A 14,014-nucleotide genomic window follows, 5' to 3' on the forward strand; every position below is an offset into this window, starting at 1 on the left:
CAATCCCTGAGTTCAAGGGGCGTCGCTCACACGTGGCTGAAACGTCTGCCGGGGGGGTGCCAGGCCCCTGCGGGGAGCAGGAGTTTATCGTTGGCACTCACTCCCAAAGGCTGCCTCTGGGCACTGAGCTCTTCTGGAAGCTTCCCCTTAGCGGGCCGAAGGAAACCGGGCGACTCGAGTGCGCGTTAGAACCATTTCTGGCCGTACGAGGCTAAGCGCTCACCCCCCAGGTACGTGGTGAAGTCCAACAGGGCAGAAACAAGCAGGGAATGGGCGACTGGGCAGGCACAGGGGTGGCCAGAAAGGGCCAGAGGGTCAGAGCGGACCCCAAGGGCCTGATCGCCACCCATGCCGGCCTTTTATTCGTTCGTTAAGGCTGGAGTTGAGAACCATGAAAATGACCGTTTCTTCTGGTGGCACAGATCAAAGCCTTACTCCAGGATTGTTTAGAGAACGGGAGGAGAGGGGATGCCTCGAGGGGGGCGCCGGTAACCACAGAAAGATCGTCCCGAGAAAATAGCTCCTGTGAGGAAAGCTTTTTTAAAAAGGAGCGAGGTTGTTTAGTCTGCAGAAAGATGTCTTCATGGTGACTTAATGACTGTCTTTGAGTAAACACACGAGTAACCCTCTTTTCCAAGCCGCACCCTTCCCGATGGAGGCCGGGCCGCAGTTCCAGATCTGTGGGCTGACGAGCCCCCGCCCGGCATCTGGGAGCCTCCGAACCGTATTGGGGTCCCCAACGGGAGACCCATACTCCCTTCTCAGGGGCACAGAGATTCAAAAGCAGGGCTTCCTGCCACCCCGGAGGTTGAGATACGGGGAGGCCAGGCCGTAAGACGAAGCGATGAAGAGTCTGGGCCCCGGGGGCAAACAGGTGGAGCTCTGTTCAGGTCCTTACGCCGTCAGCAAGTCACGGAGCCCTTCTGACCCTCGGTCTCCTCACCTGCAAACGGGGGGCGATACTGAGAGTTTCCGTGTGAGACTGAACGATGCCACCCTGAGCGCCTGGCGCCGAGGCTGAACCTGGGAGGTGTCGGCGGGCCCAGGAGAGCCTCCCTGCTGGCCTCTCCCTGCCTTTGCTCCCCAGACAGTCCTTCCGAGACCCTCTCATTGCTGTGGTGCCTGTGGGGCCTCTGAGGTCGCCCCTGGGGTGTGACTCGCTGCATGTCATCCTGCAATCAAAGCATCCCGTGGCAGCCTGTCTTGCCATCCTGGCCATAGCCTCACACCTGCTCGAACCACCCCAGGGGCTGCCACAGCTTTCCCGATGCCCCAAAGTGGGAGGAACTCTGAAGAAAACGCCCCCCACTGGGGACAGCCCCCCAGGACGTGGTGTTCGGTCCCCGATCCCTTGGTTCCATTTGCCACCCTCCATGGCTCCCTCCCGTCTGAGCTTATTGTCCCCAGATTTTTCTGCCCTCCCCCCGCCCCCAGACTTGGGAAACTCCGGGCTCGGTAACATCCCGATTCCAAGGTCCATGCAGGTCACACAGGGGGGACCACCGGTTACACCCAAACCCAGGAATGACTGTGAGCACGTCGTAGGTCCCCAAGTAGGAGGGCGAACCAAGGACCACTCAGGACCCTGCTCTAGACAGCGGGGCCTTGGGCTCTCCGTGGAGGAGCAAAGAGGCAGCAGGCTTAGGGAGCAGCAAGGCCGGGGGGCAGTTGTGACGAGGAAGGAGATGGACTTGAGGGACCTGACCTGCTGGAGAGGCTCGCGCAGGGCCGGGGCTGTGGAATCTGTCTTTACGGGCAGAGGGGCAGCCGTGCCCCGGGCAGTGCGGATGCTGGCCTGCGGGGAAGACGCTTAACCCCGGGCGTGGCCCCGGACGTACCCCGACGTCTGCCCTCCCCTGCATCAGAACAGGCAGGTTGCACCCCTTGCTAGCATTTCTGTTACATCCGAAGAACCTAGGAGGTGGTTGAGCTTCAGGAAGGAGATGGGCGCTGTGTCTTTTACGAGCCAGCAGCCCGGGGGCGGGGGGGAACGCACGGTCGTAACGCTGGGCCTGCGTCTCGGTCCACTCCGCCTCCCGCTGGTTTATAGCTTCAGAAAGCGGCCGGTGTCGAAACGGGCGCCGAGCAGACGGAAGGGGCGCACTCCCGGGAGGCGCCACGTGGACGGGGTCTTTCCTGCCCAAGGGAATTGGGGGTCAGGGAAAATGAAATCGGAAATTAAATTACATTAATAGGTATGCGCGTGATGTAAAGAGATGTCCCAGGTCCAGGCAGATGGTCTCAGTTTCACCGTCAGCTTTTAGAAAAAAGTCAGCAGCCCACAGCCTCCCGGCAACTCGGGTGAGGCCGGCTTTTCCGGTCGGCCTGTGAGGCAAGGGGGCGCGTGGCCGCTAATTGTCGTCGGGGTTTTCTTACTGTTATTTGACTATTCCACGGGGGGGGGGGGGGGAAGTTTCTTGTTGGTGGAGCTCTGCCCACCACCACTTTTTTGAAAAGAGGAAGGTGACGTTCCCTCCCAGCTCTGTTGAGATGTAGCTGATATAACGTGTAAGTCTAAGGCCTACACCGTGATGACTTGAGTAGACGTATGGATCGGTTGCGAAACGGTTATCACAATAAGGTCCGTTGACACGTCCACCCCCTGGCACAGTTCGAGTGTGGTGAGAACTTTTAAGAGTTGCTCCTTTAGCGGCTGTCGGATATACAACAGACGCAGGATCCTCAACTGTAGTCCCCATGCGGCACATCACCTCCCAGGACTTACCCCTCTTATAACTAGAAGTTTGTGCCCTTGGACCAAGTTCTCTCATTTCCCCGCCACCCACCCCTGCCCCTGGCAGCCACCAATCTCCGTTTCCATGAGTTCAGCTTTTTAGGTTCCACGTGGGAGTGAGGACACACAGTATCTGTCTCTGTCTAACTCGCCTCACTTAGCGTAACGTCCCCGAGGTCCAGCCGTGTGGTTGCAGATGGCAGAATCTCCTTCCTTTTTGTGGCTGAGTAATATTCCACTGCGTGCGATACACACGCACTCCCACGCTCCCACGCTGCGTGTTCGCCCATCCATCCATCCACCCGCACACCAGGTTGTCCCCGGGCTGTCCTGACCGAGCCACAGTCCCTGCTGGTGGAAGGGTAAGAGGTCGCTGTGCGGAAGGCAGGAAGCCCAGGCGACGTCCCACCTGCGGGTCAGCAGGCCCCCCGACGCTCCGTCATCACGGGGTGCTGTGAACTCTGGGCGATTCTTGCAAAACGGCCCTGGCATGGCCAAGCCGACTAGTTCTGAGAAGTCCTCTTGTCTCGTGAACCCAGACTGTGTGAGCGCGAAGGAACCCGGGGGCCGGGGGCCTGACGCGTCACAGGTAAAGGGGGGCGGCCCCAGAGAAACGGGACCGTTTGCCCAGATCGGGAAGAAGCAGGAGCGAGGAGCGGCTGATGCTCTCACCCATCCATCCGTCTGTCCGTCCAGCCAGCCACCCGTCCGACCCTCCCCGGCACCCGTGCGTGGTGTGTGCCAACCTCTCCCTCCCGGCCTTGGTAGCCTGGTGTTGGAAGGAAGGTTCTGGCTTAACTAGGTGCGTTCATCCCGCCGGTCGGACGGTGCGTCCTAGTGGGCGTGGGGCCTTCCGCTTGAAGCGTGTGTGTAAAAAATACCCGGAGGGAGAGCCCGTCTCATTCCACCCCCACTGGGGTCGTTCACAGAAGGACCGAGAATGAGGGAACGTGCACAGCCGTCTGTCCACAGGCTGCTGGGAAACGTGACGTCGCAGACCAGGCGGGAGATTGGTCGTTGTCAACAGTTAGATTTATTATGGAGAAAGTTCGTCAGGGGCTGTTTTCTCTCTGCTGGGTCCATCCTCCGCTGCTAGTCCGGACGTGGCACTCGGTGGCTGTCAGGACACCCAAAGGGAGTCTGCTCTTTAAGCCTGAAAGATAGCGTGGAAGGATTTTTTTAATTTTTTTTTTTTATAAAAGGATATTTGAGAGTTGTTTTTATGTATTTTTTTTTTTTAATATTTGGAGGACCTGGTGAAAAGCTCCGGCTCAGCCCCCGCCTCTGTAACTTAGTACGTGTATCTGTAATTTCGCCCGTGTGTCTGTAAGCTGATAGTGTCGAGATACCAAGGCTACTCCACGAAATAGCCTGAATGCGTGAATCAGCTCCGTGCTGCGCCAGGAGGCACCCTGCCAGGCGGAGGGCGAGGTGAGCGGGCCGCCGGGCGCCTACCCGACCCGGTGGCAGGGGCGGGGGTCCCTGGGCTGTGGGTTTGGACAGTCATTCTGATGTCATGAGCGGTCACCTGTCTAGCCAGGAGTCTGTTCCATCTGGAACACTGAGTAACCCAATTAAAAACAGAAAAGGTTAATAAAACAAATCTTGGCCATTTCTGGGATGACGTCTGCCCGCAGGTTACAGGAGTCAGTCCCAGCGACCGCGCTGGGCTCGAGCTCTTGAGAGTCGCGGTGACAATAACAAGGTGGGGCCGGTGCTTAGAAACTTTGGAATATGCTGTTCTCTGGGGCACTAGTTTTTATGCCAACTAACTTTTTTTTTTTTAAATAGAGAGTTCTAGTTAAGACGGGTTGATTGAAGGGCCTAACCCCCCATCGCCCCGTGGCCTTGTTGAGGGCTGTGTTGAGGTTGTGTCAACAACGGAGATCATTTTCTTCTATGACTTGGATTGTAAACAGCAAACCTATAATATATATACAGGGAGGAAACAGGATCTTTATATAACAAATGGCAAGTATGCGTCAGGTGAAAAGAGGACCGTGTGAAGGTTCCCTCTGTAATGAACCTAAAAGTACTTGAAATCAGGGTTTCCCAGCAAAGGGCAGGATGAGGCATGTTTTCAGACCGTTCCTGTGGTTGACAGATACACAGTTACTTTTTAACATGTTATTTTCTCTTGATCATAAGACACCCAATAATAACAATAGCTCACGGCGCTCACCCTTTGCCCCACGCGGCTCAGAGCGCAGGCGCCCGTGAGCTGAGGGGATCGCCGCGAGCGAGCGAGCGCAGGCGGAGAGGCTGAGGCAGGGAGGGCTCAGGTCCCCGGCCACGGTCGCAGGGTCAGGGAACAGAACTGAAACGGAGCAGCCCAGGCGCTGGGCCCACAGGCGCCGCCGTCTGATGTTAGGAACCGCGCCGGTTACTCCTTGAGCTTCACTGTACTGAGGTTTCCGCCTCAGGAGTGTTTTATTGGGAGTTGATCCGTCCCGTGCTGGTTCAGACGCGGTTTCCTGGGGAACACGGAGCCTCGCAGCCCTGGCAGCGGCCACGTTCCTGCTGACGGGAAGGGAGTGCGGGTTCCCCGGGCAGGAGGCAGCCACACCCCCCAACGGGCGATGCTGGTTCCGAGCCTGTCGCGGGGCCTGCCTGGGGGCCGGGCATCCGTGGGGACCTGAGGGGGATCCACAGCACACAGCCCTTCCTCCAGTGCCGACGTGCAGGGTTAACGTGGCCGACCGATGGCCACCAGGTGCACAGGCCGAGTCACCCTCCTTTGGGAACCCCCACTGAGGACGAGCGTTTGCGTCACTCGTGTTCCTGAATGGTCAGTGGAGCGCAGGGCGGTGTCATGGGCCTGTGACCGCAGATGGTAATGACCAGTCGTAGCCACGTGAGCGGTGCTCTCTGCCTAATGCCTCTTCCCCTAGATTCTTCAAATACCAATTTGGACTTCAGTTCTTTCTGGACAAAATCCTGATCTACAAAAGAAAGATGGGGACTTGGGTTTCACTGGTGCCTCCCAGGCCAGTGAACTGTCACCCTCAGCTCCCTCTTTGGTCAGACTAAGCAGTGGAACAGGATCGTCTCTAAACTCACTCCCACTCGGAAGGGGTAACAAGATCAGGGTCAGAAAAACCATAGTTTTGCCGCAAACAAGGCCCCTGAGAGGCCGAGCTCCATGGGCCTGGCCGTCCTAGCCCGTTAGACATGTCCACATGCACCCAGGGCCAACTTTAGGTGTCATTTTCTTTGCTATAAACTTTTTAAAGGACTTTTATCATTTGTTTCTGAAATTACTTGGCTATGAGGAACTCATTTAATTTCCTGTGGTTCTGATTTCTCGGCCATCAACTTATAATTACAACCAGGGGTCGGGATCCCCATCTCGGCACTTGCTGACTGCGTGGGTGACCCCACCTGGGGGTGGCGGGCCTAGATGCGCCTCCCCAAGCAAGGAGGGTGGCCGATCTCCCGGGGCTGGAGGCTCAGTGTGACGGCCTCCGCGCATTGGTGGGAGCCACGCCTGGGACACAGGAGCCTTGGGGAGGTGGGACAAAGGCTTTCGCTCTAAGAAGACTCTAAACAAATCCTTTGTCTGTAAGAAAACTCGAAACAAAAAGATTCGTGAATCTTAAGTTTAAAAATTCATGAAGTTGCATAACGTTGCATCTTTTTAGATGAATTAAACATTTATAAATTTTGATTTTTTTTTTTTTTTTTTCCTTTTGTGTTTAGACCCAGTACAATTTGTTTTCTGGCATTTTTATGGACCCTTGAAAAGCTCAGGGCACTGTTCCAAAGTCCCTTACGGGTACAATGGCCTGGCCTCCAAACGCTGAGCTCTGTGAAACCTTTGGGGGGTGAGATGGGGAGTGGGAGTGGGGGGCATCCTGTCTGAGTAACGTTGGAAGCTGCAGAGTGGATCCTTCACAAAACATGCATGTTGTGCCTGTCTCGAGGCTCTTCTAGGAAACAGACACAGAGTGTGCCAGAGTCTTTTGGGGTCCAGACAAATGCAGCTCCCCCGTCGAGGGCGCCTGGACCTGCCAGCCACCCCCAAGCTTTGCAGCACAGGAAACACGCTCAGCCACCCCCTGAATTCCTGAAACCAGCGCCCCTCTCTGCACTTGTTCTGGGTGGGTTTTTGTTTGGTTTGGGTTTTTATTTTTATTTTTTGCCTTTGTGGGTCTGAATGTGTTTGGTAGGCCCTTCCTCCTTTCCCCCCAAAGACGTTCACCCAGCGGCACATTCCAGTGCCCGGAGACCTCGGAGCAGCACCGCAGGTCCTTCGGCACAGGCTCCGCGCCCCCGTGGCCCCCGCCTCCCTGCCCTGTGGCCCGACGGAGCAGCCGCTGCCTGGGTGCTGGGGCGCGGCTCAGCCGAGGCCACGCGGGCCCTCTAGTTGCCTTGGAGGGAGCAGTCAGGCCGCGGCGTTTTGGGCCTGGTGGCCGCCAGAGCAGGTGGTCCCGGTTCTGTGCGCGCATCTCAGCTACGCACCGCGGACCGATGGCCCGCCGCCCGTCGCAGCCCCGCAGCAGCGCGTTACCACACGGTGGTGGCCTCTCCGCGCTTGCGGCGGGCTCAGAATTTTTTTTTCCATACATGAGCACTTGACATTTTTTAGTTTGAAAAAAGGAAAAGCTGTCCTTGAATTTTATCGAAGACTTGGGTTGGAAGATCAGTTTAAATAAGCGAAGTAAAAGCTCCCCCCGGGCACAAGATCTGTGCCCAGGTTCACCGGAGCCAACTTGCAAATTTGTGTTCTCCCATCTTTTCCATGTTCTTTTCCTTCACAAACAATTTGTGTTCAAGGTCTGCTTTTTTGCTGTGAAAAGTTGGCAGGAAGGAAGGGGTGAATTAGGCGTAATCTATTGCTGGGCATTACAGCTGTGTTGCCGACACCTCACAGACCCTGACATGTGGTTGGATGCGAAATGACTTTTTCAAAGTGCGGCTTACCCCTGATATATTTATATCAAGCTCCACGCGCAAGGAAGGCAGGCAGCGTTGCTAGGAGCGTCGCTCCAGCCAGGAGCCGAGCGTTCTGGAGGTGCGTTTATACGTGCAAGACAGGGTAAAAAATTAAAATACCCAAAGCAAAGTTCTTTCCTATTTGCCTGTTTGTTTCTTAAGAAACACAATCAAATTAATCTGCCAGCTCCCAAGACCCCATAAAGTCAGTTAATGGCAGTACTTGAGTTTGGGCCCCCCGGGATTTGCATATACTCAGGGCCCAGGAAAGCAGGCGTTGACTGACCCGAGGCTGCCGCTGAACTCTCTCAGTGCGCCTTCCTGTGCCAGACGTCGAGCATTTGCGATTGGTTGGCTGGTTGGTTTTGGGTTTTGTTCACCGGGGCCTGGAGGTGCTCAGTCTTCCAGTCGTTTGAGATAAAAAGTGAATATCTGAAATTAGTCAGTTCTTCAGTACTAGATGTATTCGTGGCCCTTTTTGGATCTGCTCCTGAGACTACCTTATTTTTACTCAACTTCACAGTGGTTTTACGATCTTTCCAGTTCACTCATTTTAAGGAGCTGAGGAGAAATATGCGCAGTGACATCACTGCTGTTATTTCCGATATTGCTCACAGGGCAGAGCCCAAGTTCCAGAAACGAGCCAGAGAGCTCGGAGCCTGAGGGAGCGAGGAGGTTGGAGCTGGACCAGCCTGGCCCCATGGCTGATCCCTGCCTCAGTTTCCCCATCTGCAGGGTGGGCCGGGGGACACCTCCCTTGCTGGAGGTGTGAGGATGAATGAGGCGGCCTGAGAGGTCGACCAGGGGGAGGTTGGCCACCCGAGTCCGCCCCGCCTCTCCTCCCCGGTCAGTTAGCCCCCAAGCTCAGCGCCTCGGGTAGAACCAGGAGGGTGGCATGCTGGTCTTGTGGATGAAGGGGCCCAGGTGGTAGCCGCACGGTGCCCGGCACAGAGGCTCCTTCCACATTAGCCGCTGCTAGAGCCGGCGCCCTCGACGCAGGTCGGCCCCTTTCCCGCAGGCCTCAGCCCTTCCCAGGGAGACTCCTGGAGTTCTGCCCAAGGGGGGGCCAGATAGGTGCTGTTGCCAACTTACTTTTTCAAAAATCCTGGCAGGCTGGGCCCTCAGAATACAATACAATAAGGGCTTTTTTCTCTCCCTTTTTTTTTTTTTTCTCCCTACCTATTATTAACCCCAAAGACTGAACCATGGGACTGACTTCAACGTCTTTCTCACTGGAGCAAATCTGACTGCCCTGCTTCCTTCCAGGAAGGTGGTCTTTTCCCAACAAAGGTTTTTTAATCAAAATATGGTTGTTTCTTCCCTGAACATTAGCACTCTTGCTGCTTGGGACCTGGCAGGCCTCTGAGCATCTAGAAGCTTCCACGGTGCCCTCTGTAAGGTGGGGACAGTGATGCGAGCCGTCTGCGCAGAGGGTTGTTTCAGATGAACTGAGAGAATACACAGGGCGGGCAGAAGGAGGTTCATAGTTGTAACACAAATGGTACAATAATTAATACATAAGTAATAACAGGGAAATAAATTGTGTTTCAGGTACTCACAGCTGCAAGCCTACTTCCCCCCCCGCCCCCCCCAATACCCACCGTATATCAAGGTGCTTTGTAAACAGTCTGTCAGTTAGATAACAGACATGTAATTAGATAACAGGGAAAAATAGAAACGTTTATCATTATTGTGTGTGTTATATAAAAACCTGAGGGATCGTAAGTAAAATATTATTGGTTTCTTAAAGGTAGATTTCATCTCGTTACGGCTCTTGGGATTGAGAAGAAAACGGGGGGGGGGGGATTGAGACCCTTAATCAGCCCCCACCATGAGCCCGTACTTGTAGGAGTTTCCCCTTTGCCGCAGAACATCTTGATTTCCCGCTTTACCCACGAGGGACACAGAGACTCAGCAGTCGCAGCTACGAGAGCTGGGCCTTCTTCCGACGTGTGTCTCTTTTCCGAAACCAAGCCCGATCTCGTCCGTGCGACTCTGATCCCACGTCCTTTCCGTGCAAGGTCTGCGTGCACGTAGCTCTCAGTGCAACCTGCCTCGTCCTCGTACCTTTTTTTATTGTTTTATTTTTGCCCGTGGCTTTTTATATAGGCTGCTGGCCTGGCATTTCTGGGTTACATTGCAGGGGTGAAATGTGACACCCCCGGGCCTTGGTGCCAGTTTCCCAGGACGAGTCAATGCAGCTGCTCCGAGGTGACAACCTCCCGAGGCTCGGGGCCGCTCACGGGCAGGCTGCAGGGAGCGGCCTGGGAGAAACTCGGTCCATGTCTTGGGCGACTCGGCCGGTCTGACAGTAAACTGGTAGCTGAGCGCAGGGAGAAAGAAGTGGAAAATGCTGAAATTTGAGTCTCGGGGGCTGGGCTCTTCTCAGGGGCTGCTCTGTTGAACCGAAAAGCATCCCGAGCCCTGGGCTAGGGAGCGGCAGGCCCTGCGGCAGGACCGCGGCCTGCGAGCCTGGGTTCTGGCCCCGGCTGGCTCTCCCGGGCTCAGCAGCCACGACCCTTCTCAGAACCTCAGTTTCCCCGCCTGCAGGATGAGAGAGAGATTGGAAGATGTAAAGATCCTTATCAGCTTCTGAAAGCACGTTTTGATACCTGTAGGAGTGATTGCCTATTTCACACAGCGTTTTCTCCCCTGGAAGGAGAGGAGCCCCCGGTCCCTGTAGCTGCTGCCAACCTGGAGGGACAGAGCTGCAGGACTGGGGAGCCGGGCGGGCCCGAGAGAGCAAGGGGTGGGCAGGGAGGTGCATCTGCTCGCTCCTCAGGCTGGCAAAGGAAAAGAAAGTCCACTCCCGAGTGACATGCCGTAAGTGGGGGGATGCACCTAACTAGGTTTCCCGGGGCTTTGGCATTATTGAAAGAAAAAAGACACCCTGAGCCCCACAAAGTGCTCAGCTGTGCCGGGCGGCCGCCCAGCAGGGCCAGCTTCCCGGGGCTCCCGGTCAGAGACCCCGTGTTAATTCCTCGGCCAACCGGGAGGAGATGGCGTGGGTCCTGCTGGCAGAGCCGTGGAGGCTGCTGCGCGAGCCGGGCCCCTCCCGCGCCGCCTCGCAGCATTATGGGCTGTTCTTCATTACCTGCCCTACCTATCTTCACAATCTAGCCGCAAACAGCTTTGGTTGACCACACCACTTCCCTATTGAAAGTTAATACTGTTTGACTCATTCTGTGCTGCTAACCTGGAGCCAAAGAAAACAAGCCTGAGAATAACCAGCTTGTATGGAGTTTGGAACGCGCTCGGGGCCCCGCTTTCCAGATCCTATACAGTAGCCTCACTATATCTCGCTGCCCCAGCTGCGAGGAAGCAGAAGTGCTTAAAAAAGAGCTGGGGCTGGGGCTGGGAGTGGGGCGGGGGCCTCGGGCTGGGCCTGGACTCCGCGTATCTTCAAGCCGCGGTGAGGGCTCCCGGGAGCCGAGATAGGGCTTTCACACACCAGAGTGTCCACACAGAAGAGGGACTGTTTACGGAGCCCAAAGGAGAGAAAGTTCTAGACGTTCATTGAAAAGGCGGAGTTCCTACCGCTTTCCTGGCGGAGAGGACCTGGGACCCTGGGCCCACCGGGCCAGCCTTCCGAGGCCGCGTCCCTGGGTGGAGACGGGGGAAGGGGAGGCCTGTTACTTCCCGATCTGGAGAGGGTCCGGACCGGACGGCGTGCGGGGTTGGCGAGGGAAGTGTGGGCAGCTCTGCCTTCGTGCCCTGCCTGGCTCGGGTGGGGTCACCAGAGTGAACGGGGGCACTTGCATCTTGGACTAAGTAGAACTTTCCCCGCTAACTCCCTGGAAGGCAGTGAGACCAGTGTTTTCGGCACCGTGCTGGGGCCCTTTGAGAGTCCCAGGCCGAGAGGCACTTGGCAAGTGCAGGGAGCTGGCGGAGGAGGCGCCCGTCCCCCCCGAGGCTCCTTCTCAGGTGTGGACCACAGTGGACAGAAGCTAGCTGAGTGAGGAGGTTGACAGCTTTCTCTCCGGACGGTCTGAGGTAGGGCCAAGGGCCTGTTAGAAACAGCTGCTGGTTACTCTTCGCTTTGGGACGAGTTGCTGCTCAGGAGCTGAGACTACTCAGGGCGCCCGTGTCCTTTTGTACCAGCTGGGCCTGCTCAGCCGTCTCACCCAGGACCTTAGCTGGCCCCTGGCTGTCCTGCGTCCATGAGGCCAGCCCAGAATACAGTTGGCATTTGTGACACCAGAGAGGTGTGGGAATCAGATGCCCCAGCCCTGCTGCTGGGAAAGGCCCGGGCGGTGGGCAGGGCTTAGTGATGGGAGGGACTTTTCTGACCCCAGTCTGAGCACCAGGGAATAGAGGTCATCCTGGGTCATCCTAGACTCCTCTGGGTGCACGTTCAGGATGAGTGGAGCCCAGGAGAGGGGAGTTTATTCGCTCACTCACTCATTCACTCACTCATTCGGCTGGCGTGCTGGGCCGCCACCCAGCCTTGAAAGGACTCTCAGTTTACCCGGGTCCTGTCTGAACACGCTCGGCGCCTCTGCCAGGAATGCGTGGTATGTGCCTTGCGCCGTGCGGGCGGGAGTGGGGACCTGCAGGGAGGCGAGGGCCTGTGCGGACAGCGGGAGCGACTGGCAGGGAGGCCACGTGAAGTAGGTGGAGCCTGTGGGCCTCCGGGTCATTTTCTCCCTTCCCTCAGAACTTGCCCCGGGGGCCAGCTCTGCTGGAGACCTGAGCTGAAGCCAGTCAGAGGCCCCGGCAGCGTCTCCTCCAAGCCCATCCTCACCTCTCGACATCCCACCCCACCTCCAAAACCAGCCCTTCCAATGTGACCTTCCAGCAGAGCCCCTCCGTCTGTCCGTCCGTCCTTGGGGACAGGAGCTATCGGATAAGTGAATCCACAGTACTGGCAGCTACCACTCCCGGGTTACTTTTTAATTACTCTCCAACCGGGGGTTTTCTCCAGACGGTCCCTTCACCCAGGGAGGGTTGATAATAGTTGGAACTACAGGCCGGTAGAGGGGAAAGATCCTTGAACTTGTGAGCTGTCCGCACCCCTCGGCGGAGGCTGCCTCCGCGTCCCCAGAGGGCCACCTCCGGTCAAGAGGAAAGGAAACCAGGCGGGCTCTCGCCCTAGGCTGCAATGACTTCCTGAGTCACCCAGAGCCGGAGGTAACAGTGGCGACCGATGACTACCCAGTCCATCCACGCGGCCTCGGGGAGGCTTAGGTCTCAGAGAGGCGGTGGAGTGAGCCCGAAACGCCACTGTTACTGAGTCTTGAACTTCAGGAGCTCAGTTTTGCTTCTGTTTCGGTCCTTTGGGGACCTGGTTCGGGGAGGGCGGGGCCGGGGCAGCCCTGGGTGGCCTTCACCTGAAGTCTGTGCTAGTTGTGGGACTGGCTTTGCCTTGTGGCTTCACGGGGCCTTCTGCGCCTTTCCCTTTCTGCATGTCCAGCAGTGGTCCCGGCCCGTGTCTGAGGACAGGGGGGGGTCACTGCCTGTGTGTTTTGCAGAGTCATTAACTCCAGACCATTCCCCATGAAACTCCGTATGTTCAGTTATGATATTTTTTCCTCAGTAAGTAGTTTTTCTGAGCCTTCTGCAGTCTCATTTTCGCCAAAACCTTCCATTCGCACTTCTTTTTCGGCAAATGAATTCTCCTTCCCTGCGGTCTAACGGACGGCAGTCGGATGGTGCCAGTCATGAAGGACCCGAGCGTTCATTCTGTCCGGTCTTGGTCGTTCCGCCAACATAGAGTGAGCCTACTGTGTGCCAGGTGCTCTTATAGGTGCCAGGGACACAGCTGTGAAAAAAGTACACAGAATCCCATGCTCATGGGAGCTTACAGTCCACTGGGCACAGATAGGCCAGAAGTAACGTTAGTGCTCTGCAGAAACCAAAGCTAAAGGGATTGGCCGGGTAGGGGACAGTGTACAACTTAAAATAGAAGTCCTCAAGGACAAGGTGAAATCTAAGCAAAGACTTGAAGGATAGGAGGGATCCATCCAGTCCACAGGTATCTGGGGAAAGACTGTTCTGGGCAAACAGAACAAGTGCTGTGAAGGCCCTGAGACAAGCCCATAGCAGCAGCGAGGCAGCCAGTGCGGCTGGAGCGGGGGGGGGGGGGTCCCAGCTCTCTGCCTTCTAATTTCAAGTAGGGGATTCACCTTAGAAAACAGGCTCAGCAAAACGTTTGCCAGCCTGACCTCCGAAACATGAACCTTATGCCACGTGAGGGGCCACTGCTGGACCGGGATTTGGCAAGACCCGGGCTAGGGAAGCCCCGCGTGCAGGCAGACTCGGCGGTCACACGGTTACCTGTCGCCACCTGCGAGAGAACTGAAGTTGCACAGGCAGGGTGATGAACGGTAGCCTCCTGCTTGCAGT

At 56.5% G+C, this 14,014-nt stretch overlaps 1 protein-coding gene across 1 annotated transcript in view; it reads left to right on the plus strand.

Annotated features, from left to right (window-relative positions):
- Nucleotides 1-14,014, plus strand: part of RUNX1 (RUNX family transcription factor 1) — a 191,344-nt gene that overhangs the window by 131,222 nt on the left and 46,108 nt on the right. The window lies entirely within an intron of this gene.

Source organism: Miniopterus schreibersii (genome assembly GCF_964146895.1).
Source record: "Miniopterus schreibersii genome assembly, chromosome: 5".
Lineage (NCBI taxonomy): Eukaryota > Metazoa > Chordata > Mammalia > Chiroptera > Miniopteridae > Miniopterus > Miniopterus schreibersii.